Source organism: Haemaphysalis longicornis, unplaced genomic scaffold (genome assembly GCF_048455015.1).
Source record: "Haemaphysalis longicornis isolate Haplotype H1 unplaced genomic scaffold, Haemaphysalis longicornis Haplotype H1 scaffold_1, whole genome shotgun sequence".
NCBI classification, from domain to species: domain Eukaryota; kingdom Metazoa; phylum Arthropoda; class Arachnida; order Ixodida; family Ixodidae; genus Haemaphysalis; species Haemaphysalis longicornis.
Genome location: NW_027526203.1, coordinates 174,018,272 through 174,041,861, shown reverse-complemented (window position 1 = coordinate 174,041,861; position 23,590 = coordinate 174,018,272). Strand labels below are relative to the sequence as shown.

Sequence of the window (23,590 nt, the reverse complement as noted above, 5' to 3'; positions counted from 1 at the left end):
GCCGAGTTTAAGCTCGCACTGTGGAAGGCCTCGTGAAAGGGCCGTTTTATATGATGAACGCCAACGCCAGTCGCTGGGTTTTTACCTTTAGCTCGCGTCTTGGAACGTCTCGTAAAATATGTTGCTTGCCCATAACGACGCCACCGCACTTTTTTATCGATAGCTCTCAGCTTCATCAGCGCTTCTCAAACCAAGAGCTGCAGATTTACACTGTGCAACCAACGCACCAACACGGGAATACAGTGACGTCAGTGCAAGCTATCAGCCTCCGAAAAGCCTGTGTGCAAACTTTGTTTTCTAGGTCACAAAGCACGCCAGAGCAGTTGGACAGTGCTGTAACGGCTGCCAAGCACCGGCAGCAACTGGGTGCACTGCGGCCGTCGACTGCGAAAGATACCCGCTCCAAGCCTCCAAAACACATACACATGTATACACTGTTGGGACTGGGCCATCCCAGCTCAGTCACTACTGTTGCGACGTTGCCCTGCCCAGTCCGCTATCGACGCGGCGCAGACCATAGCGACGAAGTAGCCGAGCTGACGGTTATTTGAAGCAGCATTTATATACAATATATACAAAGGTAGCAAGAGCGTTACATGGCTAAGACAAGCGCGATAGCACTTCTCAACTCAGGGCCTGCGATGAGATGCCGCCGCACCACCGCTGCTTCCGGGCTGGTTTTATACCCCCAGGGTTCCGTTGCAGTCGCGTGCAGTTCCAATGCCTCCAGTCGGAGCTATCACTGGCCGCATTATGAATCTGGCGAATAGAGGCGAAGCGATTGCGTCAGCAGAGCCGCCACGACCGGGAGAGGGAAGGCGACTCTGCGGCGGCGTCTCCAGGCGCTACTTGCTGCGTGTCTGCGGGGATTAGTTCGTCCCAGGCATGATTTGGTCCAGCCGTCACGATTAGAAAGGGAGAGCAGACTCGGCGGCGTCTTTCCCGCCAAGTCGCGGCACGTCTGACGCGGGCGGTTTGACCTAGGCGCGAATCAACCCCGCCATCGGCACGTCGCCAGGTGCAGCGAATTTGTGTCGGGCTTTCTGGCACAACACACACACGGATACAAAAATGAGTGGTCAAAGTCAGATCCGTTTCGGGGACTCTTAACGGAAATGAACATAGCAGCGCGTAGCGCCCCTGTCGTGTCCCTTTCTCGTGTCCCTTTCTTTATACCCCCGAACTTCCCATTAAAAAGAAAAACAAATCGACTCGTTTTTTTGTGCTGATGGTTCAGTCATGCAATATTTTTGAATGAATGGGACCAGTAAAACACGTATTCAAAGAAATTTCTGCTGGATGCGTCAAACCGCTGAAGTTCACGGTTCATAGATTTGCGGGACGTCTTATTTGGGGACACATCGTAGTTAGCCGACACAGTGTAAAAGGCCCTCACTGCTGCAGGTGCCCCTTATGATGATGATGATTATTATTTGTGGTAGCCTCTTTGTAGCGGGGTGATGACGTGTCATCTAATTGGGACCCCTCACCCGCTTCCTCCCCCCCTCCCTTCGCCGCTTCGAGGCGCACTCCAGGTCTGCCCCCCCCCCCCCCCCCCCCCCCCCCGGAAAAATAAGAAGTCTACGCCACTGTTGTCGAGGATACCCCATGTTTCACGAAACGATTACTTCCTACAGTAACAAAAATAAGCCAGGTGCAAATACGGTCAAAAACAATGCAACGGTGGACAACGGTCAGTGGATGAGTATGGTAGCGCCATCTGGGAGAACTGGCAGCAAGCAAGGCTGAAGAGCCGAATGACACAGTGGAAGTTCGTTTGATTACACGCACTTACGACTTCATTGCTGACGTCACGAAAACACACAAGTTGGCGGGAGAATCAGAATTTTTACCTAAATTGATTAATTTCTCAGTGAATACGGCATCATTTGCTGCCAGACAAGCGCTGGGGGCACTATAAAACACGAAATCATTCGAATAAAACAAACTTGTATTTTGTCTGCATGTCTGCATGGCGCCTTTAAAATACCACCCTGTGGCACTCCGCGTGCGACATTGTGCATGAGAGGCTGTTTCGCCGTCCTTCGTTGACATAAAGACGAATCTGCCGGAGAGGTAGTCGGATATCCAAGTGCACATGCGACATCCGATGCCTACCGATTCCATTGCAGATCTTATCGTCTCATGTGCCACAAAGTCAAAGGATGCTCTAATGTCAATGAGCACTGCTAGAGTGATGCGACGCTGAGCTTTCGCACTCTTTGTCGTTGACAAGGGCAAGCACGTTGTCGATATTGCTGCGAGATGGTATGAATCCAGTCATATGTGGGGCATTTACGTTCCAGTTTGTCAAGCCCCAGTCTAGGCGAACAAGGTCCATTTTCTCCATCAGCTTCCCCACGCAGTTCAGGAGTGTAATGGGCCGATAAGACTCAATTTCCGTAGAGATTTTGCAGGGTTTGATTACAGGAACAAGGTGACCAAGCTTCCAGCTCAGTTTGAGGCGGGCCATTTCCCAGCTGCAGCTGTATGTGCCAAGAAGGAAGCTCTTAGCTTTGTCTCTAAGGTGCGACAGAGCTGCATAGCTGATGCCATCTGGATCAGGTGTAGAAGACTAGATTACGGAAGACAAGGTAGTGTTACGATTGAGCCCGCCATTGGGCTTCGTTTCAATACTCCTCGGCTGTGCGGCGAAGCCTCCAGTACGTGCGCCTTTCAGACAAGCCCTATCGTGTCGGTGACTCAAATTTTCACGTTTCGACAAGCCTGGGTCAGACGCCTCGCTTTCGGCGCGTTTCAAACTTCGTCGGTTACCGGCGAAGTACGTCTCAACGAGCTACAAGGACACAAAGGCCCCGCGATCGCAGCGGAGTCGTCTCTCCCCTCTCTCGGGCTCAGCGTGCGCCGCTACTACCGACTGCTCACGAACTCTGGAAAGAGTGTTGTGTGTGTCTGTGCCGTTCGTGTCGGGTGCACAATCTAGAGGGAACGCTCGTTTCGACCGTTAGCGCTTTGGGTATAAATACGACCGCCCCCAAGCGCTATAGTTCATTCCTGTTTGAGCAGTGAATCAATGCTGTCACTCTGCTCGAGTTCTGTACGGTAACCTCGCCCGTCGGGGTATTGTTCTTTGGCTTCGGCTCATCTCTCGCTATGAAGTAAACAAGTTACGCTTTGCCTACGGCGTCTGGACTTCTTCACGGCTGCAACATTGGCTGGCCGCTCGCTTCAAACCACGCTACCACACGTATGTCGGAGGCGACGGAGCTCGGCTCGGGTCGGCCTTCTCGTACGCAACAATGGGTTGTCAGCGGTGGGATGACAACGTCGTAACAACTGGTTGGCAGCGGTCGGATGGCAACTTTGTAACACCTGGAGCCAGCGGTGCGAGATCCAACACCACGGACGTCGAGGCGGCTTCGGTCTTCGCAGAATTCACGCCGGTCAATGGTGAGTGCGGGACTTTTCTTCACTGAGTTTTACCAGGCTTCTGAGGATAGCTGGTAGGGCGTGTGTTTTTGTCGCGTGGGTTATTCGCGCAAAACATTTTTGGAGCAGTGGAAAAGCAGTACTCTAGACCGGCCATGAGTTTGAAGGCGTTGAAAAAACCGCAGTTGTTGGAGCTTGCAAAAAAATTGCGCTTGGATGCTACGGACGCGCTGAGAAAGCCAGAGCTGATACAGGCTATACTCGCTGTTGGGGCTGACGATGACGAGCTGTCTTAGTGCATTGAGATGATCAATGGCAGGGAGACCGCGAAACGTCAGGCTGCAGAGGCAGAGGCTGAGCGCCAGCGTGAGGAACGCGAGGAGAAAAAGCGAGAACAGGAGCTCGAGAGGCAGAAACAGGAACAACAGGAGGAAAAGAGACGAGAGAGAGCATGAGCTCCTACTCAATCGAGAAAAGCGACATCACGAGCTGGAAATGAAACGTCTAGACATCGATGCATCTCGATCTAGGCGTGAGTGACAGCAGCGCGCCAAGCGTGCAGTCTGCGGCGACTGAGCGGCCTACGTTACGAATGAGTGACCTAATGCGACTCTACAAGGTAAGAGAAGACATCGGTCTTTTTTTGGTCAACTTCGAGCGTACGTGCGAGAGGGCCCAGTTTAGCCGAGAGTCATGGCCGCAAAAGCTGCTTACGCTTTTTCCAGGTGAGGAGGAGGAGGCGGAGGACTACGAAAAAGTCAAGTCGAGCCTCCTGCGTAAGTACAGGCTGTCAGCAGAGGCGTTTCGCCAGAAGTTGCGTGAAGCCGAGAAAGCTAAGGGCGAGTCGTACTCGGAGTTCGCCTGTAAGCTGAGGGCTAACATGGAGGAGTGGCTCAAAGAGGCAAAGGCTTTCGGAGAGCACGACAAGGTAGTTGAGTGCTTCGGTCTTGAGCAGTTTTACCGCCGACTACCGGAGAACCCGAGACTTTGGGTGCAAGACAGGCCAGGGGTGAATACTGTGGATCAGGCAGCTCAGCTAGCCAACGAATCCGTCGCACATCGAGGTGTGCAGGGGCCGAAAGACGGCGAAAAGGAGTTCAGGCCGAGGCCTGATAAGTCAGGGCCGAAAGGCAGAGTTCCCCATGAAGACGGTGGAACTAGGGAAGGCGTTGTCGTGTATAGGGAAACTGGCCGCAAAAACGAAAAGAGAGCAGAAGACGCTGCGGAGCAGCGCAGAAAGGAAGCTTTTGAAGCGCGCAGACAGGCTGCGTGTTACAACTGCGGCGAAACGGGACATTTCGCTGCGAGTTGCAAGAAGGGAAAACTCGTCTTTCACATGCTAGATCAGAGTGAGGACAGCAGGCAGTTTCTAGAGCCGTACGTACGTGAGCTAGTGGTCAACGGTAAACCGTGCCGAGTTCTTTGCGACTCCGCGGCGACGGTAGACATGATCCACCCTTCGTACTTTGAACCGAATCAGCTGACGGGAGAGTGTGTTTGTGTAAAGCAGGCTGTGGCAGCACGAAACGCGCGCCTGCCGATTGCCAAGGTAAGCATCGGAGGTCCGTTTGGTGAACTTGTCACGCAGGCGGCAGTATCCCCACAACTTCTTCTGGAGTACAGGTACCTATTCTCGAACAGGTCGGATCAGCTGTTACGCGTGTGGGGACCAGGGTTCCGGCCGCAAGGCTATCTCGGCTGAACTCCGCCACGGACCGCCGACCGGCGTGGCGGCAGAGAACAGCAAGGAACACACAAGACGCAACGAAACGGCCAAACTCGCGTTTATTGGCGCTCCATCAATAACGTAGTCGACTCCTCGCTCGTCCTGACCCAGCCGTCCGGCGAGGACCACGAAGCAGGCGCAAAGGAGGTAGACAAAGGAAGGGGAAAGCCGGATCTCCGGTACTCACGTCTGTCCTCGTTACTCGCTCGACCCCAAGAAGTCCTTCCTTCGTCCCGCGCACCGAGACCGGCCCACCGGGGCCCCGAAGAACCGGTCACGTGACGAGCGATCGCCGCGCCACGACACGCCTGCGCCGCGGCGGGAGCGACGCATCCGCCCAGGTGAGAGAAGGAGTCTTCCCCCCTCGCCTCGGCTGCGGGCGGCGAGGAATGGGGAACGCGCCAGGACTCTGGGTTTCCCACACGCGACAAGGGGTACAATTTCGAGAAACTGCCGAGCAAACAATCAGCTGAGCTCGCTGCGAAGGGCTCAAGTAGCGATAGTGTCGCCACCTATAAGAGGAATGGCGAGACTCAGGCGGATAGCGAGGATGAGGCATTTCCAGAGGCTCACGACAGAGGGCAGCGTAAGTACACTGTGTGTAAGGTCCTTAACTGTGTGTAAGGTCCCTAGAATTTTAGGGACCTTAACTGTGTGTAAGGACCCTACAGTGAGCGGAGATGTGTCAGCGCGTTTTCGGGGTGCTCAGGTTCACGGGAGGCCTTGAAAGCGACTACCGACCCGAACGCGCGCAGTTCGCTGGCTGACGCGTTCCGCGGGAAAGCCTAAACCGCGACGTTAGCGAAAGGGGGCAACACGAGTCCGTTGAAACGGCGGTTGTTTCTCCGGACACGCGTTCCGAACCGAGCAACGCTGTGGCAGAGCCGGCAGTCCCTACTGAACGGTTTTCACGGGGAAGCTAAGCTTATGCCGCCGCCACTGAGCGAGTCGCTAGCGTTCCACCTGAAACTCAGATACTCGTTGTCAGGCAACGGCCAGCCGAGCACGTAGTCATTCCGGTGTCGCCTGGGGGTGAGCCGCCCTCTGAGACCGGGCTGCCCGTCCATAGATTGGCCTTGACAGCCGGAAAAGAGAGCGAAAGCACCCTGCGATGTTCGCTTGCCGACAGTGTCGCAAACAAATGCGGCAAGAGCTCTCATGCGCGCCTGCCGAGTGGCAGCGCCGCACGCTCGCTTTGCGCCGGGTCTCAGCGGACCTCGGAGCGGCCGAGAACGAAAGCGCACGCTTTGCTCAAGCGGTGGAAAGTAGAGCAGTTTTCTCCGCGCGCTCGAGACACGTCTCGGGAGAAGGCCGATGTCCTCTCGACCGGTCACAGTCGCTTTCAGAGAACGGGTGCACCTAAAGTGCGGAACAAATTGGGGAAAGCTCAGGGCAATGATGAGAGCTCAAATCGCAGCTCTCTGCGCGAGAAGTGGCCTGTAGACGCCTGACTTTCTGAATTTCATTGTTTTTCCTGGAGCAGGTTTCGCCCTTTATGATTACATTTATTTTTGTGTGGGACATTTCCAATCACGCGAAATGTCTTGCCGGCGATGCGGTGCCGGCGATGCGGTTGTCGACACTTGCCGGCGATGTGGTTGTCTTCCTGTGTTGTTCTGTTGCTTGCCAGACCACGCCAGAGACGTTCTTGGCAAGTCACCACTCGTCCAGTGACCGGCCCGGTGAAGCTCCAGCATGGTGTCGTACAGCCCAGGCCTAGAGTCGATCATCTGGCGAGCACTTCTCTCCGAAAGCATCCCTCTGGACAACGATTGAAGTCTCTTATCCATCGGGATCTCGGACCACCCGCGGAGAAGCTGTTACAATTGAGCCTGCCATTGGGCTTCGCTTCAATACTCCTCGGCTGTGCGGCGAAGCCTCCACTACGTGCGCCTTTCAGACAAGCCCCACCGTGTCGGTGACTCATGTTTTCACGTTTTGACAAGCCTGGGTCAGACGCCTCGATTTCGGCGCGTTTCAAACTTCGTTGGTTACCGGCGAAGCACGTCTCAACGCGCTTCAAGGACACAGAGGCCGCGCGATCGCAGCGGAGTCCTCCTCTCTCCCCTCTCTTGGGCTCAGCGTGCGCCGCTGCTACCGACTGCTCACGAGCTCTGGAAAAAGTGTGGTGTGTGTCTGTGACGTTTGTGGCGTGTGCACAATCTAGAGGGAACGCTGTTTTGACCGTTGACGCTTTTGGGTATAAATACGAGCCCCTCAAGCGCTATAACCCATTCATGTTTGAGCAGTGAATCATTGCTGTCACTCATGCTCGAGTCCTGTACTGTTACCTCGCCCGTCGGGGCATTGTTCTTTGGCTTCGGCTCACCTCTCGCTATGAAGTAAACAGTTACGTTAGCCTACGGCTTCTGGACTTCTTCACGGCTGCAACATTGGCTGGCCGCTCGCTTCAAACCACGCTACCAAACGTATGTCGGAGGCGACGGAGCTCGGCACGGGTCGGCCCACACGTTCGCAGCAACTGGCTGGCAGCGGTGGGATGACAACGTCGCAACAGCAGCAAGTATAGTTCCGCCATTCTGAATGGCCAGCTTATCTATGACGATCACGTTTGCAGAGGACAATGAGACAGCTAGCAGGGTTGCAGGTAAGATTGGAGCCGACGAGGTGGTGACTTTGGCGCAGAAATATTCAGCGACGTCTAGGTCACAGCGGTAATTCTGCCGTAGGGCAGTAGAGTGAAAAGGGTGCTGAGCAGTAGGCGGCACCCGTAGGCTACCCACAAAGCTTAAAATCCTTGTGAGAGGTTTTCGCGGGTCTAATTTTGAGCAGAACTGACATTCCCGCTGAGCCGATATTTTCTTGGGTCGCTGTCCTTGCCTCTCTGCGCGTCTAGCGACTCGTATATCTTCGGATGTTCGCTTTTTACGAGCACGCCTTTTAGCCCTGCGACGCACCGCGCGGAGCCTTTGGTACTCCGCATCGGCCACAGAGAACGGTGATCGGAAAACCTTCCTACAGGAACCTCTCGTTCATGTCATGGCGCCGCTCGCGGTGGGGACCACTCACCACTCGCGGGTGCGAGTTCCACTCGCGGCGAGCCCCGCTCACCACTCATGAGTGGCGAGTGCACTCGCGCTTCTTGCGTGATGTGCGGGGCTTGTTTGACGCTGCTTGATGTGCAAAGGTCCGCAGGCAGGCCAGACCACTTGCTGAACAGACGCAAGCAAGCAGGCGGGTACTCGTGAGCGGAAGCTAACGGGCGATGGCCCCACGCGGCAGCAGTACGCCAACGCGCCAACCGCGAGAAGTCGAAGTTCAGTTGGCACGTGGACCTTGAATTAGAAGCTCCCGTTGAACCACCGACGAACGCGGCCACATATACGACGCAGCCCCGCGGCGATGACCGAACAGCCGCTTTCCCCGCACGCTCCATCGAAGTTTCGTCCTTTCACGACGCTCTCTCTGCCTATATCTCTGTTCTCCGCTTATTAGTGTCTTTCAAAGCGGCGTTGTCACTCGCTCCTTTCTTTGCTAAAATGCCTCAATTTACGCACACCCGCCGTAAGGGTGGAGACACGTATATATTGGCACCGCCATTTTGGGTCACTCGCTGGCCGCCGCAGCAAGTCACTGTAACAAGACCACGCTATAATTTTCGCCGCTACACGGTTTACTCGCGAAGTTTGAATCATCTTATCTTTTTTGCATTCCTGGGTATTGTGGGAAACGAAACCAGCTATGTGTTGAGCACTTTGACCCAATAGCGACGGCACGGGGCCGTTCAAGGGGTGTCTACACCATGTACGACAATGCCGTTTTTTTCCCCATCGCCGCCTTGTACTATCGTTCGTTTCGCTTGGGCCTGGCAGTTTCACATTCACCTTTTCCTGTGTTAATTTGCTCGAAAAGGTCGGTCTTATCTTGCGCGCTCAAGGATCGGGGCTGGCGGAATATAATTAGCGCAGGACGGCACGGGTAGCGCGCGGCGCTTGGCTGGCGAGCTAGCCGGACGCCATGAAGAGGAGGGGGCCACAACATAGGCGTTGCTTTTTTTTAAAACTTCGGATTTCAGCTAAAGGTTCCCAAGTCACACGAGAACGCTCTAAATATAGTAGTTTAGATAAGTTCTTAGCTCACCTGTCGCGTGAGACCGTCTACTAGGCCGGCATTTATCCGCACCACGGTCGTACGACACCCCGTTCATACGACGCTTTCTCGTGGTCCCTTGAAAGTCGTATTATCGGGGTTCCACTGTATAACTATCATCATCATCACCACCATCACTTATGTGCAAAAATAGGCGATCTGGCTGTTTTTTGGGCAAGCAAATGAGCGGTTTCTTTATTGATTGTTCACTGCAGCGTACTATAGCCGCCTTAGCACATCCATGCATCGTACTATACATTAGAAGTCCACAATGTTAGAAAGAAATGGACCTTGCCGGTAATATGCTTAACACGAAATAAACGAAGCTCATAAATTACGCACAACCGCACGGAGGAGAACGACCAAGGAAGCATGTGAACAGTTCTTATCGTTTTTTCTGCATTACCATGAAACCAGCAGGTGGTCAAGAAGGGTTGTCAACGACGAGGTCGTCTTGCCCAGGTGGGCAACGAGGCTCGGAGGGTGGTGTCCACGGGGCTGGTGAAGTGGTGACAGACGCGGCCGCAAAGTTCGACACAAGGTTCAACAGCATGTCAACGGAAGGTCCAAGTAGACTTTCGCCTTCACACTATTTGAAAGTTCTAAGCGCCCCTCGTAAATTTTTTCGTGATAACCGGTTTTATGGTTGCTCTTCGGTTGCAAAACAAGTTATTGCCACCGTTGCAGCATGGGCTACATGCGATTGAATGATCAGACAGTCAGCAGTGATTTATATAGCTGACTGACCGGGTCATCTTAAAAACACTTTTGGTTTCCTTCAACGTGCTCCGAAAATTCATGCAGATTGGTGTTTCAGTGTTTCTACTTCATCAGAAAAATAACCACTGCGGCTGGAAACATACAACTCAACCGCCAGCTCAGTTGCGCTACGCTTTCCACTGAGCATTCGCAGCGGGTAGTTTTTGATGAAACATGACCATAAAGCTTCCGTGAGTAAATCAATCAAGATCCATACAGTGCACTGCATGCGGTTCACCTCGCCTTGCAAGAATACCTGCGAAGTGTTAATCGATATATAAGGGCGCAAATTTTAAGCACCCCCCTCCCTTCACCCGCTGCTGGAATACAAACGAGAACGTATGAAAACACATGCATGCAGCAGCACGCACGCACGCACACTGCAGGGATATCATCTGGGGTTGCCTCCTGGACTCCTTGATCCGGGTGCACCTAGGTATTCACGCATATAGATGAGGCGCTTCAAAATAGGGAGAGCAGTTTAACTACTTGAACAGCGAGACTGTAACAAAAATTCACCCGCATTTCCCCGAAGGGGAGCATGGGGAAGTGCGAATGCACGGGTGATGCTATGAGGGGGAGTTATGTTGAACTGTGTTGGCATTCGCCCGTTCGTTGCATTTAACACCCCCGCGTGATCAAGTAGGGATTCACACACCCCGTTAGTCGTTCTCTGGAAATCTTGGTGAATTAAAGTGTATGTTCGAGGAGATCACACACACACGCAAGTAAAGTGAAACGACAGTATTCTTTATTCAGCACTTGTTGGTGTTGTCGTTGTAGTTGACGGTCATTATGACCGCCTTGTGGTCACTGAAATGTACGGTCAAGAGTTGTTGCAAGACCGCGCGTATCAGACAGTTCCTCGCAAAGGCCAGGTCGATGTAGCTGCCGTTGATGGTGGTGGGAGCCTCTAGCGGTAGGCACGTCATGGAGTGGTTGGCGAGCATGTATTCCATCAACCACTCGCCGCCCCTTCGCACGTCCACGTTAAAGTCCCCAACAACCACGACCGGGTCCGAGGGCTTTACGCGCCTGGCCACACTCTCCATCGCCGCGTCCACGTATTCGACGACGTCGTCGCGCGAGATGTTTGGCGCGAGGTAGAGGGTGACGACCACGATTCCGTCGCCCGAGTACGCGTCGGTGTAGACGGCACTGTACGGCGACTCGTCCCTGACCGGCGAGGTGGACACGGCGTGCGACACGAGGTTCGCGTAGACGTGACCGACGAGGTAGACGCCGCAGTACTCGCCCCGACTTCCGCTCCTGGCGAAGCAGCAGTCGTCGATGGGGAAGTGTGAATGCACGGGTGATGCGAAAGAATTCTTCTTGGCCAATCGCCCTAAGTGGGTATGTGCTAAAGAAATTAGGAACTCTTCTTGGCCAATCGCCCAAAGTGGGTATGTGGTGCGGATGGACGGACGGCGGTGGACGCGTGATTCAGGGTCGCTTAAGAAGTGCATTCGCACTTAAAAGAATAGCGCTGAAGAAGACAAGGACGAAGAGAGGGGGAGGATGCGCAGGGCGCTAGCGCCCGATGTGTGTTCCCCGGCATAGCACGTGTGTATCACCATCTATTTGTCATTGTCTACTTCATCGTAATTCTTTTGTTACAATGTCGTACCGACAGGCCAAACTAGCATTCTGCTCAATAACGACTTTTGCGGCTGCGCCGCCCTGCTGCAATTTTTCCCCTCGAGCACACGTTGGGCGGACTCGGCTGGGCGCCCCCTCCCATGGTGGCGCCCGGGGAACTTGTACCCCCTTGCCCCGCCCTAGTTACGCCACTGCATACAAGGTGACCTGGAATGGTCAACGTATGAGGCTCGCGGGGCCACCAGCAAGATTGCGTTCGAGGAGCGACTCCGAGTCATGAACGACGAACGCTGGGCGCGACGACTGTTCCGCGACATAGAACTAAAGGGTGTACGCACACAGTGGTGCAACCGCACCTACCACCTCTGTCAAAAATTCGGCCTCACTGCCAGCCCGATTGTAGTGGGCCCGCCACACAAGATCACCGAGAAGGTGCGCGCACGAAAGGGAAGGAAAACACTCACTAGCGGACCGCAATGCACCAAAAGTCTACCCTGGAACTATACCGCAGCCACAGGCAAGATATGCGTCTAAGACAACTGCAGCGGCAGCGCGCTCCTCTTCCAGGCCCGTGCGCGGGCACTGAGCACGATTCTGTACTGTCGGCGCTGCGACAAAACGCCGGTGGTACAAGCAGCAAAGTGCAGGGCATGCGGCGAACACGAAGAAAGCATCGAGCACCTGGTTCTGCACTGGCACAAGCTGCTCCAACCCGCCAGAGTCAACGCCACTGTACGACAGGCGAGGGTTCGAGGATGGCATCGGCAACTACACAGATGTACGCACGACGACAGACAGACAGACAGACAGACAGACAGACAGACAGACAGACAGACAGACAGACAGACAGACAGACAGACAGACAGACAGACAGAACAACTTTATTTAGTCGCAGCTGGGGCGATTAGGCCGGCGACGTCTTCTCCGTCATCCGTCGGGCAGCAGGGCCCCTTTTGGGCAGGGGTCCGGTCTTCTTAAACTTGGGGGTTTAGGTCACGCAGGGCTGCCTCCCAGCGCGCCTCGCTGGTGATGTTAAGGAGAATGGGATGGGATCGGTGCCTGGATAGTGGGATGCTATCACAGGCCCATATGATATGGGATAGCGATGCGTGAGGGACCGAACAATATGGACATGCGTCTACGTAGGTGTCGGGGAAGATCGCAGACATGATGGAACGGGTGGGGAAGGAGCGGGTCTGGAGCTGCCGATAGATGACCGCCAAGGATCGGGATAGAGATGGGCGAGGAGGGCGGGGAAATGGCCCACTCCAAGCGGTAATGGGCGAGGATGTCCCCGTATGTGTGCAGCCTGTCCCGTAGAGTGAATATCTCACTATCAGTGGCGGCGCCATCGAGCCCTCGGAAGACCAAAGCTTGAGCAGCTTCGTGGGCCGCTGAGTTTCCAGGTAGCGCGGTGTAGGCAGGAGCCCAGACGAGAGTGAAAGAACGGGATCGAATGCTCTGTACCTTCAAAAGGACTGTTAAAGTTGCTGGAGAAACTCTTGCGTAATGGAAATTTAGGATGGCTGATTATAGAGTCACTGATAATAGTTGTTTGAAGGTGGGGACTGTGGGTCATAGCCAACGCGATGGCGATCTCTTCTCCCGCCGTCGGGAATGTCGTAGGTAACGAGGCGGAAGCGAGCTGGGCTTGTTTCGAGTCAACCATCGTGGCTATACAGCAGCCGCTCTGGTAGGATAGGTTGCTGCATCCGTGTATAGCGTGGGGGAATCTGGAGGGTACGCCTTTTCAAAGGCTTTCGCGCGAGCCAGTCTGCGATCCTCATTGGGATACATATTTCGCGGAAGAGGTTTGATTCGGAGCGTCTGGCGGATGGAAGGGGGAATGTCTACCAATTGCTGATAGTTGGATGGGGGGGGGGGGGGGAGGGGTGAAAGGCCTAAGGAAGTAAGCAAGTGCCGACCGGTGTGACTCTCAGTGAGTATTTCTAATTTGGCGGTGCGTTGCGCCTCAACTATCTCGTCAAGGGAGTTGTGGACACCCAGTGCAAGGAGGCTGTCGTTGGAGGTTTTTGGGGGGAGTCCAAGGGCTACCCTGAAACATTTGCGAAACAAGCCGTCAATTTTGATTCGTTCGCTTAGTTTCGTGGTTAGGAAGGGGGTCGAGTATGCTATTCGGGACAGGACAAAGGCTTGTATGAGTCGAATGAGGTTGCCCTCCTGGACACCCTTATGCTTCGAAGCTATTCGAGATATTAGTCTCGTAGTTTGGTATACCCCACGTTCAAGTTCTCGGATAGTGTCCAGGTTGTGTCCCTTGCTATGGAGGCGCAGACCAAGGGCCCTGATGGTGTCGACGGGGTCATGTGCGTTGGGCCGAAAGAGGAGAAACTCGGACTTTTGTGGAGAGAAGGAGAGGCCGCGGCTAGATGTGTACCTGTTTCGATCATTTGGGTAGCTGTTTGAAGGGTGTCCTGAATGTGTCCGTCCGGACCCTGGAGATTCAAAGAGGGATATCATCTGCGTAAAGGGAATGGTGGAGGTCCGGTAGGGTGGATAGTAAAGGAGGAAGGTCTTTCATAACGATATTGAAAAGAAAGGGTGATCGCACCGATCCCTGGGAGAAGTGCCAGTGCTTCCCAAACAGATTGAGGACGTTTTAATGGGACCCAGGTGCAGAGTGAGCGTTCTGCCCGATAGAAAAGAACGAATATAGTTGTAAGTCCGCTCTCCCAAATGTGAGTTCATTAAACCCACGAGAATTGCCGAATGGGGGTCGAATGCTCGTGTAAGGTCCAAGCCGAGGATAGCCTTGGTTGTCCGCACAGGAGCAAAAGCCGGGTCAATAACATGCATGTGCTGGAGTTGAAGGTGGAGTTTCGCCCTAACTTGTCCATCCTGGGTGGACAAGTTGGGGTGAAAGCCAAACATGGAGGGCGGAAAGAGATGTGTCAGTTCGGCAAAACTAGTTAATCTGGAAAGGGTGACATGTTCAAAGAGTTTACCCAAACACGATGTCAGGGATATGGGGCGAAGGTGGTCTACGTGCGGTCGTTTGCCGGTTTTAGGAATTAGGATCGTTTTGGCAGTACGCCACCGTTACGGGATAGAACCAGACTCCCAGCATTCGTCGAAGAATCATGTTACATCCTCCACTGATAAATCATCTAGGTTACGTAACATTTTATTAGTTATAAGATCTGGTCCAGGGGCCGATCTGGTGTTCAGCCACTGCATGGCTGCCCTTACCTCGGCCTCAGTTATGGGGGCATCCAATTCGTCGTTGGAGTTGCCTCTGTATGAGGGGTGTTGAATGGGTGTACTCTGTTGGACATATTTCTTAGTGATGTAGTTCAGAAGGTCTTGCTCTGATCCTTCAAAGTTGTGAATAATGCATTGTATGGATTGGGATTGAGCTGTTTTAGTGGTACTGGGATCAATTAGATGGCGGAGGATGTTCCAAGTTTTTTTCGAATTGAAATTGGCGTCAATAGACTCGCATGTGGCCTCCCAGTTTTGAGCATGCACAAGTTTAAAAGAGTAATTTTCTATTTCTCGTTTGAGTCGAGCGATCCTTGTTCGGAGGTTCCAGTTGTGTTTTTGTTGGGAGAGGCGTTTTTGCATGCTAGTTTTAGCTTGCCACATATGAGCGAGGCGTGAATCTGGCTGGGGGAGATCCGTATCGATTTCCAATTCACGTGCAGCCGATTTAACGCGATTGAGCAGACCGTCATCCCACTCAGAAAGGGGGTCCTTAGTGAGACGAGGAGATTGTTCGGTATGTCTAAAGGCGTCCCAATCGGCGATGGTGGCAGATTTCACCTGCCGAGACATGTGCTTAAGGGGGACTGTGATATGCAGTAGTTTGGGGTCACTGCCTAGATCCTGTTGAGTGTTTACCAATCGGGCTTGGGAGTTGACATATCTGCTGAAGGTAAGGTCGGGGGTAGTGTGGACGCTAACACTGTTGCCCAGACTGGTTGGCTATGCAGGATCTGTGAGGAGGGTAAGTTGTTCCTGTTGTGCTGCTTCAAGGCAGCGTTCTCGGTTCCCTACTCTTCTTAATATTTATTAATGATTTGCCTTCACGCGTCACATCTTGCATGCGCCTTTTTGCTGACGACTGCATAATTTACCGGAAAATAAATGACCCCACTGACCACGTAACGCTTCAAAAAGACCTAAACCTTATCTGCGATTGGTGCAACACATGGCGAATGTCTTTAAACTTAACTAAATGCCAGAAAATATCCTTTGGGCAAAAACACACTAACTCTAACTTTTCGTATTTCCTGAACAACCATTTAGTTTCTGAGGCACTAACATATAAATACCTAGGCGTGCTCCTAAAGGCAAATCTTTCATGGTCCACCCACATTAACGCCATGTGTGCTAAAGCCTCACGATCATTAGGATACGTACGTCGAAATTTGGATGCTTCTCCGTCTCACATTCGTCAACTAGCCTATAAAACATTTGCATTACCACAACTAGAGTTCACGTCCTCAGTTTGGTCCTCCTATCAAAATTATTTAGTCGACAAACTAGAAGCCGTACAAAATGGTGCAGCTCGGTTTATACCCAAATCATATGACTTCAGTTCAAGCATAGCAAAAATAAAACATAATCTTTCACTAGAACCATTGCATATCCGACGGCAAATCGCGGTTCTATGCATGTTTCACAAATACATTAATCGTGCAAGACCCTCTCCATTACCCACTGTAAGCCCTCTTTCCACATCACGCAGATTATTTAATCAACGCAGCTTCACCAGAATCTACGGCACCACAAACTCTTTCAACTCATCTGCTCTCCCACGTGCTATCCGGTAGTGGGACGATCTGTCTGATCATACCGTATCGCTGACTAACCCGGAAACATTCCGCAATCACCTGCACAAGCATTTTTCCATGTAAAACCACCAAACAGGAACGCTGGCGTTCCTTTCTGTTAGGACCATGATGTTTTCCTTTTTCTTTCTTTTCTTTTTTTTGGGGGGGTGTTGCGGCTACCACACTAGATGTTATTATTGCTTGTACTTATTTTCTTGCCACTCTTGCTCGCTGTTATCATGTTCTTTTTCCCTTGTTTCACTGACTCGTTGCTGTATTATATATCTAGTTTTTGTATAACTTCTCTTGTTATTTTTTGATTATCTGCTCTTCTTTCCCACTTACCCGATGCCCTGCTGGGCCTGTACGGTATTTTGAATAAATAAATAATAATCTGCCTTTGATAGTGTCCTTTCTGTAGCCCCACGCTCCATGGATGGTGCGCATTAAAGTCACCTGTTATGACGATTGGGTTTTTCCGTGAAACAAGAGCACCCTTTTTAAAGAGAGAGTGAAAACGATGCCTATGAAAGCGAGGGCTGCTGTAAACGTTGAGAATAAAGAGACTGAGGGCGTCTTTTCTGGGGGGGGGGTGATGATTTTCACAAAAAACGTGGTCTATCTCGCTTTCAAGAGTGTGTTGTACAACAGGGATATTGCGATGAACCAAAATAGTTGTTTCTGTAGGAATGGGATGTGAGTCGGCGAAGGATTTATATCCCGAAAGTTTCTGGTTTGTTGAAGGTTGCCGCGCTTACGTCGGTACCCACGACAATCCCACTGCCAAATGATAAAACTAGCAGTTGCCATGATCAGTTATTTGGGAGGTGGACGGCCTGTCGTAAGGCTTGGAAGCTTTTTAGATGCGACGCTGAGAGCATCTCTTGTCGGCGGCCCTGTCCTTCCTGCGTGCGTCCGTCGTCGTCGTCGGCGTCCGCACTCTCCTCCGCTCACCCCTCTCCTTTCCGATAGCGAACACTCTCTCGCGAGGGGCATTGGATTGGATTCGATTGGATTGGCTTGGATTTGGATTAGATTGGATTAAAGTGGATTGTGTTGGATTATGTTGCGTCATAGCCGCGGCAGACGCACTGGCGCCGGCGCGTGCCCAGGTGAGAGCGAACACTCTCTCTCAACATCTGCGGGTGTGCGGCCCAGCGCGCTCTCACTCCGCCGGTGGGCGGCGCTGCGCGCGGTGCTGCGCATGTGCAGTACTCTCTCTCTCTCCGCGGTCTCCTCTCCTTCGGGCGCGCTGCGCATATAACCGGTGTGCCGTTCTCCGGCGGCCTTTCGGTCGACGGTTGCTCTCCGTTGCGCTTGAACCGCCCTCAGCGTCGCATCACACCAGGGTTCCCGCGAGGGGAGGTGGGCGTAATTTTTTGGTAGTAGGGCGTGACTCTACTGTCAATAACCACTCTTTTAATGCAGCTACCTGTGAGGTCAGTTTCGTCACAAGGTTGAAGAACGGTTCATATTCTGTAGCGAGTTTGGAGGGATCTCCCAGAGGATTTGCGCCGCCGCACAGGGTGCATTTTGGTTCACACGTGTGGGAGGAGGTTTCGACGAGGTAGTCCCCACATCTCCTGCAGTGCGTGGGGTTGGGACGTGGGCAAACGTCGGCTCGGTGTCCCTTGTCACCACAGGCGAGGCATGGCTCCATCTTCTGAAGATGGATGTAGCATCTGTATTCGGCATCACAGTAATAAATGTATGGAGGTACCGTGTAGCCGTCGAAGACGATTATGGCGGTGCTGGTTGTGCCCATGCGGCGCTCCTGGAGGGCTTTGGGGTTGGCTGGTGTGACGATACTGGCTGTGATCGCTTCCGGCGTATCGTAGGCGGGTATGCCATGTATGACTCCTTCGGAGGTACCTTCAAAGAGCGACTGCAACTCTGGCAGCGACCGGTTCGGCTGGGTGCGGCTGTGGTGTCGGTGCGGTGAACGCACGAGTGAACTGCAGTGAATGGTGACAGTGTAGTGGACGCACATACGCATGCAGTGTACCACATGCACAAGACTGCAGGACAACTGCTACCTTCAGTCTTCTCGTTGGTGGCGATCGACGGTGCAGTGACTTCAGGCATTCAGCCGTATTTTTTCTTATCTTATGTAAATTTTTACACCCGGCTTGGACACTTCTGTGTCCAGACCGATACAAAGGGTTCCTGGCCACAGTGATCATCATTATCATAATCATCGGGCAGCCGGGGTCGGAGGGCGTTCGGTAGGGACCGGACGCTCGCCGCGGGATAAGCAGTGCGCGTTTGCTTTACTTGTCGTGAGCCGCTAAAATGGACTTGGCATTTTGAGAGTGCGAAAAGTTTCGTGTGCACGTCACTTGACGGTCAGGCCGGGTTCAGACTGTTGACGCAACTGTCGTAATTAATAACTTTAAAGAATGACGTCATTTCACGTCTCAGCCAACCAAACTGCGTGATATGCCGCTTTCTTACGTCCATAGCTAGATCACGATATGGCTTTTGCGTCGTTAGTCTGAACGGTTGGGAGTGGCCTATCTGTGGATGGGGAATGACGCCAGAGAACAAAATAAAGAGTGGGTGGACTACCCCAGGAAGAACATAAACAAATTCAAAGAATCCGGCGAGGTGATATTAGTATGAGACTTAAATGCCTTCATTGAGGATCTAGATGTATATACGGACTATAACGGCGCCCTAGTTCTAGGTATGTGTGAAGAACAGCAGCTGGTGATAGCTAACCGGGAGCATGAATACGACGGGCACATAACGTGGCAATGCGGCAATAGACAGTCTTGCATAGACTACGGCTTGGTCTCAGAGCACACGTACGAGCGGTTGAACCAAATGACGATAGATGAAGAAGGAGAAAGCAGTCTGGGCAGCGACCATAGGCGCATAATCCTGAAATTTGACAGTGGAGGGGCTAGGCAGGAAACAATGGAAGTTGGGCTCCCGAAATTAAGCCAGAAACAGATAGCAGACACCGTCAATAGCATCGAAAGAGGATTAGAGGCCCAGCCCACGAAAGTGTGGGAATATGACGAGGTTGTGAGTTGTATAGAAAAAGAAATAAACAAAGGAAAAAAAAAACCACTGGAGGGGTAAAAGAAAACCACGAAGCTGGTGGGCCAAGGAAATTAATCTGGCTATTGAAGAGTGACAACGGGCTTCTAGGTTGCACAGAAAGGCAAAACAAATGGGATATCAGGATGAAGAGGTGCAGCTATGGTGGAGCCGGTACGTAGAAAAGAAATTAGAGGTGCAAAAACTAGTACAAGCGAAGATTAAAAGTTCGAGTGAAAGATGGGTAACAGGTATACGTAAAAAGGATAAAAGCAACCCCCCCCCCTGCCGCCCCCCCCCCCCCCCCCAATTCTGGAATCATTTAAAAGCATTGGTTAACGACGACTAAAGAGGTGCAGACTCAGGTACAGTACGGTGATGGTAATGTTCTCCTGGTGGACAGCGCACATGGAGTCATTGCAAATACTTTTGGCCAAACAAGTGAGATATCTGCTAACCGGACACAGGTGGCGAATAGAAGCGCGATAGACGAAAAATTTAATATCGAATTTGTGGACTGGAAAAAAGGCAGAACACAATGTCCCCCAAAATACGAAAGAAGGACCAGACGGAATCCCTATAGAGATTCTCAACCAGTTGGGACCAGTGGGAAAGGCGCACTTGTATACAGCCATCCAGAGCGCTATAAAATCTGAGAGGATTCCAATGCCATGGCGCGAAAGCAGAATGAGTTGTATCTACAAAGGCAAGGGAGAGAAGGACAAGGCGAGCTCATACAGGCCGATTACAGTCACGTCAGTGCTCTATAGATTAGCTATACAAGCCATCAAATCCGAGTTGTTGAAGTGGGTGGAAAGTAACGGTATTTTAGAGGAACTGCGAAATGGATTTCGGCTGGGTCGGCGCTTAGAAGACAATATTTTCGTAGTAACCCAGACCACCGAAATTTCGGCAGCACAGGGCAGACCATATGATTCTTGACATAAAGGGAGCATATATGACCACGTAGATAGGGGATTGTTGTGGCATATTAAAAGAAGAGGAGATTCGGTCCGAATTCGAAGGGCTGCTCAGGGCAATATATGAGGATAACAAAGCGCATATTGCATGGGAAGGGCGTACGGGCACAGAGCCCGCGGTGTACATTCGAAGAGGTTTAAAACAGGGGTGCCCCCTTTCACCATTGCTGTTCACATTTTACATTAGAGGACTGGAAAGATGATTGGAGGAGAGTGGATTAGGCTTTGACTTGTCGTACCGAAGCAATGGAGAGTTGGTGGAGCAATGGATCCCGGGATTGATGTACGCGGACGATATAGTGTGGCTGGCAGATAATGCGGAAGACCTACAAAAGCTGGCCGTCTCGGCGTTTGTGGTGATGAGGCAACGTATCTAGGCCTACATTTTAACCCACAGAAATCTGGAGTCATGGTGTTTAACAAGGAATTCCTCATACAGCTCCACAGGATTCAACAGGAAGCCATACCGTTAGTAAATAAGTATAAATACTTGGGAATCTGGCTTAATGAAGGAAAAGGCTACCTGAATGCCCATGAAGGACACTTCAAACTGAAAGGGAGACGAAACGCAGCAGTAATGAGGGGATGTACGAGGTGGTACGAGCGGTACGAGGCATTTGGAAAGGGGTGCATGGTGCTGTATTACGCTTAAAGTCAGATATCCTGTCGGGACTGTAAGTTAACGAAAATGCAGTCGGCAGATTAGCACTGGGAGCTCACAGTAAGACTACGAATGAGGCGGTACAAGGCGATATGGGTTAGGCTTCATTTGAGGCGAGGGGCGGCTTGGACATTTAGATGAGAAGAAGTGGGCAGCCAGAGTACACCTGTACCTTAAAAGTGTGGACACCCAATGGCGGAAGAGAACGCGAAAGCTGGCGACTAAATATAACTTGACCGCGGCAAATAACAATGGGGGACAGTTAAAGAAGCAAGTGAAGGAAACCATGGAGGAAGAAAAAGTTAGGAGACGGCATGACGTCACGCAGCTAGCCTTCGCCAGCCCAGCTCCGTTGAAACCGCTCCCTCCGCCGTTTCTCTTTCTCAAGCCGCCGAAGTCGGCCCAGCACGTGACCTCCATGGTCGGGTGGGCCGGCGGCGGCGGCGGCGGCGGCGGTCTCCGACTCCAGAGCTTCTCTCGTGTTTGGTTGGCGGTAGCTTTTCCCCGTCCTTCCTGCATTTGTCTGCTCGGTGATCTCATGCCCGCGTGCGGGCAGGAGTGCCGCGTATGTGTGAGAGACAAAAGCCGTGGGAAAAAAACCAACATATATCAGGCTTCGCGACAACGGGCAGCAGAGTAGTTTCGAGCAGACGAAATTGAAGAGCTCGCGGCGGCGGCACGATGGGGTCACGTGGTGCAGTGACGCCTGGGCCGACTTCGATTTTACTTTTTATGTATTGGCTTCACGCTTCTCCGGTAGCGCCGTCTCCTAACTTTTTCTTCCTCCATGAAGGAAACATAGACGCTCATGTGGGCGGAGAGGATAGGAAAGAAGGGATCACTGGGAATCTATAAAGCAAGCAAACAAGAGGCCCGGAAAGAGAACTTTTATGACAAAAATAAAGGTAGTGCGCACTGCGTTGCTCTTTGAGGCCTGGGCTGGCTACTTGAGAACTCGAACTTACATGAGCAAATATTCGTCCCAGGATGAGGCATGTGTGAGATGTGGCAGGAATAAAGAAACACTCGACCACGTAGTAATAGAATGCCAAAAGATTCAGCCAGCTAGAATCGGGGGGAAAGTCCTACTAGTACTTCCTGAGGCATTGGGCTTCGCAGTTGATGGAAGCATCAACTGGTCAGCAGTACTGGTGGAAAAAAAGTAGAGAAGAAGACGATAAAGTGTCATCCCAGCCAGGGGTAGCGGTAGGGCAGAATTAAAAGAAATACGAGTTGAGGGTAACCTAAATTTAAATTACTAAGACAGGTTAGATAGCGCATGCCATCGCCCCCGATTAATCGGGGTGATCGTCGTGCCTTTGATCATCATCATCAGCAGCAGCAGCAGCAGAATAGGTGTCGCTGCTTTTTACACCTACTCCGCTACATTGACGTGTGTTGTGTGTTGTCGGAGCATCTCTAGTTGTTCCGACGTCGGCCGCTTCATCGAAACCTGTGTCGGAACCATCCATCACGAGCAGCAAGTGAGCAATTTTTCTCGGGTGTTCTGGTAAGTTTTCGCGAACTTTCGGTTCTTACTATTGCGTATGTATTTCTCGCTGGCCCATGGAAGGGATTTTAACCCCACCAGGCCCCTGTAAGCAAGAATGCATCGCTCCCCTTTAGCGAGTTTTACCGAACTTAGCGCACCAGTCCAGACGCAATGTGCTGCTCTGCAAGTGTTCGAGCACCGCGAGCCAGTCCCCACATGCAGCTTCAATTTTCGGCTTCCCCCCCTGCAAAAATAGCATGTTTTCAACTCCAGCTGGCTCTCATCTTGTTTTTCGTAACTGCTTGGCATTGTGCGTTTCATGTCCTCGCACATAAACGTTGTTGCGTTCTGTTGCGTCATTCCTAAATATTCTCTTCAGCTTGAGCTTTCAAGACTTGCCGTGAGAGAAGCGTATCCAGTTGTTGTTGCAATGGTTTCTGACGTTGTTGCGGAGTGTGAAAAGACTGTCTGTCATAGAGACGTCTTGTGTGCTGCAATTTGTGAAAAGGGCTCGTTCGTTGGCCCCAGAGATTTCAACAGTAACACGCAGCAGAGCTTGTTCGATATTTCTCAGTACGGCGTCATACAAAGGGATAACGTCTTCCGAAAATTATTTACAGGCTGTCCAAAGGGTATTTAGAAGCTTGACAGGGAGAAGTGGCAGGGACTCGAGTAAATAGGGAATGTTTGAGTCACTTGAGATTTGCGGACGACATTGTCTTGTCCCCTGAGTCTGGAAAACGCCTGCAAAGAACGCTTCAGGAACTGTGCTCGAAAATCTCCGTCGTAGGGTTAGAGATAATAAAAGTAATATTGAACAAATTCAGAACCCAAGGAGAAATTTGACTGGTCCCAGCTGGTTATGGTTAAATTCCCAGCTAGGCTAGCTGAAACCAGCTAGTTCCAGCTGGGACCAGCTACCATTTTTTGTTGGGAAGTCCGATCTAGGTAATGAAATACTTGATTAGGTGGGTTGAATGTATCTTGTACTACAAGTTCCTGGAGCTGATCCAAACCACAAGGGAGAAATCG

General features: G+C 52.0%; 1 protein-coding gene across 3 annotated transcripts in view; it reads left to right on the top strand.

Annotated features, from left to right (window-relative positions):
- Nucleotides 1–22,426: 22,426 nt before the first annotated feature.
- The window catches only part of LOC144139453 (growth hormone-inducible transmembrane protein-like), a 30,055-nt gene continuing 28,891 nt past the window's right edge, over nt 22,427–23,590 (top strand). Inside the window, exon 1 of one of the 3 annotated variants that reach the window (XM_077671791.1) lies at nt 22,427–22,576. The gene's annotated coding sequence lies outside the window, so the exon portion shown is untranslated. The remainder of the gene's footprint in view (nt 22,577–23,590) is intronic. The other 2 variants (XM_077671798.1, XM_077671804.1) reach the window with 2 other exon arrangements.